The following is a 4,682-nucleotide window of genomic DNA, read 5'->3' as shown; positions in this document are numbered from 1 at the left end:
CACATTTTCTCGCCCATTCTATAAACTTATTTAATTTACTAAAAAGAATTATTGAAATGAAAATTCGAACGAGATTTTTTTTAAATTAGCATTTTAATAGACTTGCAAAATATATTTCAGTTTACAATTTTTTCTAGTTCAACGAATTTTCTATTCTAAGGCAAATGTTCCATTCATCTGAAGATTTTTAGCGATTAATTGAAAAGACTAATTCATCGCTTCCTGTCATAAAAATAATTAAAATATAAAGAAGAAACTTTAACTTTCGACAAATGACTTTCTAATTAAAGAATGTTTAAAATTTGCATTAATTTGATTAAGGTGTAAACGAAAAATATTACACAAGTAAAACTTTCCTAACAGAATTATCTTCCGGATCCCTTTATCTACTCTCCGGAAAGCGTATATTCTTAATTAAACTGGTTGATTGTTAGCCTAAACCTAATTCAGTTAGCTGCTTACATACAATGACAATACGGATCTATTCCTAAAATTAATTAAGCGCGAGTTTATGATACCTCATCCATAAATTCCTTCAAATAGAGTAATATAGAAAACTCTTTAAATTACTATCTAGTATTTAAAAAAATAGAAAAAACTACAAACGTCTTCATTAATTTCGTCCTGGTTAATGTGTTAATTAATGTAGTATCTTATAGAAAGCAACTTCAAAAAGAACAAATTAGTTACTTCATACCTGAATTTATAAACACGATTTCCAGATGCAATTTATCAGATAATAAATTCAATTAAATTATTAGTGAATTTATTTATTTACTTATTTCAAATTAAATGCGAAAGGGGGTGTCTTTGTCGAGGTTTCTATATTTGTTCAATGTGTAAATCATTATAAATCATGTTAATTTGTACCAAAAATATACTTAGCATCGATTATCAGTTTTGCAAATCACCGTGAATTGTATAGAAGTAATCGAATATCTTCAAGAACATAAATCACGTTTAATTATCATTCAATATCCTCATTCTGATGAATCAAATTAACATTTAATTAGATATTTTCAGAAAAGTTATTGTCTAAGTCATTAAGTTTCGTTCTTATTCAAAAGGATAAAATTATTAAATGAAATTTATGAAAAAATAACAGTTTTTTATTAAATTTTCTGAGCTACATAATTGAATTAGATTGATGAGGGAAGGCAATAAAACACGTGTAAAAATCTATCAAGAGGATCTCTCTTCTATGGGGAAATTAACTTTTATTTTGGTGTTAGACACGTGAAGAAATCCAAGTGGCTTGCTCGTTGGTTACTAGAGCAATGTTTTGTGGTTTTATCCACTCGGCCACTGACAGCCACAATTATTATATTGTGAAAGAGTAGAAATAATATCACAAAGAATCAAATTTCACAAGATACTAACAAAATAGAAAGATTTTAAAACATTTCTTTCGGTCAATATCACATTCAGAATTACGCATTATCTAATGCTAATAATTTTTCTAATATTCTTCAATAAGAAATTAGTGAAAAAATAGTAACACCAAAGACGTTGAATTAGAGAAAAAGCTTTCGTAAGCAAACAGCAATTAACAAAAGGGATATAGTTGATCTGGCAGTTTATTTATATAAATATGAAAACACGAATAACGTATCAATATCTATTTTTTTGATAAAAACGACATGACAGCTACACGAATTTATATTATTATGTGTACTCCATGGCAGTGTTAAATCTGTAGATATTAATAATACACGAACAACTGGACCGACAACAACTTTCCTTCAATAAAACACTTTCACATTCCTTTGAGGAAGACAAGTTTCCGAACTTATTTATCTAAATAATGTATTTAAAAATAAAAATCAATATCTCTTTATTGTTATTGTTATAAATATTATTAATATTCTTCGTACAATTTATTCGCTAACAGCCCCTAATCGATTGTTCTCTTGGTATAGTCTTCATCATTATCTTCCCTTTTTAACAAGCTTCATTCCGAAATTTCTAAAATATATTTTTTATTTAACAAATTAGCTTGTCTGTCTCTTACTATCGTTTCGAATATTAGTCGTGTAAGTTTACGTCTTCCTGTTATATTTAAATTAATAAATTACTTTAATCAATTGTATACCTATAAATATTTCAACGTAATGATATCTTCACAGTACCTGTATATCAATTTAAGAATTCCGTTCGTACAGTACATACAAGACAATCTATATTCCTCCTTTTCCTCTTATTAACATCACCATTAAATCTTTTTTTATCGTTATCTTAAATCTGTTGATAAAATGGAAGATAAGCACTTAGAGCACCGAGGTATCACGGCGTATATTACGTAGATATCACAATTACTATACATATCAATCTGCAATGGATCAGCTTATCGCCAATTTAAACTTTTATACCAATGCTACTTACCTATTGTTGAAATAAATTTACCTATTTTTCCCTTGTTTCAAATGAGTAAACATAATAAAACATATGTTAATAGATAAAATTATTAAATAACTAAACATTTAAGAACGTTAGATTTTTCAATTCAAAAAAACATTACTACCAGTATATAGCGTGGTCCAAAAGTCAGTTAACCAAGTTATATATATATTTTTAAGATTATTTTAAAGAAATTTATGTAAAACAGCTACATATTATTCGATTCAGGCGCTTCTTAAATTATGGCTTGGTTAATTGATATTTGAGCCACTCTGTATATATTATTTTATGAATTATTACATACCAAAACGTCTTAAATTTGTCTTGTGTGGCTGGATAATTGTTAGTACAAGAAGGAAGGAAAAGGGCCGTCACTTTTTCTTCCTTCCTCCCTGCCTATTCCAGTAATAAAAAGTATGGTTTCCCATTAGAAAAAGCTTATAATTTTAACCTTAAAATAATCTTGACCTTTGACCTAGACAATAAGGTCAACGGTACATCCGGTTGTGAAATTTTTTGCTCTTTCCATTTCCGGGGTCAAAAATATATGTTTCCATTGGAAAAAACAGACTTGACCTCCAAATGACCTTGAAGGTCAAGGTCAAGGTCACATTTGAGGTCACCAATTGATTGGCCCCTCGATACCTTACAACTTTTGTTTATACCTTTTTCCAAAATAATGAGATCCAATTAAGTTATTTCATTGTCTCAAGATAAAAAAAAAAATACACCCTGTATAATGAATTCAAATTACAAAGTCAAAAGCTGCGTCAAAGTCGTATTGTTCAGATTATAAATAATAATAATAAAAAAAGACATAAATCGTAATAATATGGGATAATCCATTACGGTTTTTACGACAGCAATAACGACAATAATTTAAATTAAAAACCAGAATTACAGCCGTGATTCTAAAATTAGAACCTCCACAAACGAGATTTGAAAAGAAATTCTGTCTTAAAACCAAAAATTTTGGGCATCTTACATATATTTATATTGTAATTCATCAATAAAGTAGATATAAAGATATAAAGTTTATCATATATTGTTAAAAATCAGAAGAATTACAGTCAGTATATGAAAAGAAAGACTATAAAATAGTCATCTCGAGACGTGACATTTTTGTGGAAAATCGAACCGATAAAAAAATAACTTAAATGAAAATTCATCTTTAAATTGTTTACTATCGTTGTAATATCTTTATATTGCCGAAAAAACAAATAATACAATAAAAATGCCTCCGTTGAAGTACTGTAAAAAACACATTGAATAATTGTATACCACGTTCTGTGTCGTGAATCTCAAAAAGAAAAGTAGACAAGTATTGAAGGAAAAAAAAGATAAAAGTCAGTGATCAATTAACTTACAATTATAATTTTCATTTATTGTACAAAGAAATATTCTATCATCCTGAGTCGCTAGTGTTTAATATCATACCAGACATCATTTACCTTTTTACACTTTACTCTTCGATATTAAAGTGGTGGCATTATCATCTTTCTTTTGTCTTACGTTTTAATTAAGGATTTGTCCGAATTTTTCTTCTTTTATTTATTTTCTTAATCTATTTTTTTGATAAAAACGACATGACAGCTACACGAATTTATATTATTATGTGTACTCCATGGCAGTGTTAAATCTCTAGATATTAATAATACACGAACAACAGGACCGACAACAACTTTCCTTCAATAAAACACTTTCACATTCCTTTGAGGAAGACAAGTTTCCGAACTTATTTATCTAAATAATGTATTTAAAAATAAAAATCAATATCTCTTTATTGTTATTGTTATAAATATTATTAATATTCTTCGTACAATTTATTCGCTAACAGCCCCTAATCGATTGTTCTCTTGGTATAGTCTTCATCATTATCTTCCCTTTTTAACAAGCTTCATTCCGAAATTTCTAAAATATATTTTTTATTTAACAAATTAGCTTGTCTGTCTCTTACTATCGTTTCGAATATTAGTCGTGTAAGTTTACGTCTTCCTGTTATATTTAAATTAATAAATTACTTTAATCAATTGTATACCTATAAATATTTCAACGTAATGATATCTTCACAGTACCTGTATATCAATTTAAGAATTCCGTTCGTACAGTACATACAAGACAATCTATATTCCTCCTTTTCCTCTTATTAACATCACCATTAAATCTTTTTTTTTTATCGTTATCTTAAATCAGTTGATAAAATGGAGGATAAGCACTTAGAGCACCGAGGTATCACGGCGTATATTACGTAGATATCACAATTACTATACATATCAATCTGCAAT

Source organism: Centruroides sculpturatus, unplaced genomic scaffold (assembly GCF_000671375.1).
Source record: "Centruroides sculpturatus isolate CEXI.00-Female unplaced genomic scaffold, Cexi_2.0 scaffold39, whole genome shotgun sequence".
In the NCBI taxonomy this organism is placed as follows: domain Eukaryota; kingdom Metazoa; phylum Arthropoda; class Arachnida; order Scorpiones; family Buthidae; genus Centruroides; species Centruroides sculpturatus.
This window is presented reverse-complemented; position numbering follows the sequence as displayed.